We start from the raw sequence: 414 nt of genomic DNA on the forward strand, positions 1-414 counted from the left end.
ATTCATCTTGAGATGGACAGTGCAATTTACTTTCACATTATTTTGGCCTACAACTGCTTCTCCTGTTACTCATTTTGATTAAGCACCATAGTGAAGTGTGTTCTATATGAACAGCCAGGTTTCCAACTAATGTCATGCATGCACAACAGAATATACCAGAGTGACTTAGAGCTTGTGAGGGGTTCAAAATCAGGCGATGTTGTGCCTGAAACAGCATAAATCCTAAAAGTAATGTGATAAATGTTCATTACCCCAAGATGGAATTCTACTGGTTATATGCATTATTAGCATCTAGCAATCTGGTCAGAGCCCTGGGTTTTTGTTTAGTTGATGGTTAGTTATAAACAGAAACTGGTCATGCAGAAATTGTTGCTTTAAGGTCAGATAGTTCACACTGTTCCTGAATGTCTATGG

At 38.2% G+C, this 414-nt stretch overlaps 1 protein-coding gene across 1 annotated transcript in view; it reads left to right on the forward strand.

Moving 5' to 3' along the window:
* Nucleotides 1-414, forward strand: part of commd7 (COMM domain containing 7) — an 8,995-nt gene that overhangs the window by 5,972 nt on the left and 2,609 nt on the right. The gene's annotated exons all lie outside the window — the stretch shown is intronic.

Source organism: Monopterus albus, unplaced genomic scaffold, assembly GCF_001952655.1.
Source record: "Monopterus albus unplaced genomic scaffold, M_albus_1.0 scaffold98.1, whole genome shotgun sequence".
NCBI classification, from domain to species: Eukaryota; Metazoa; Chordata; class Actinopteri; order Synbranchiformes; family Synbranchidae; genus Monopterus; species Monopterus albus.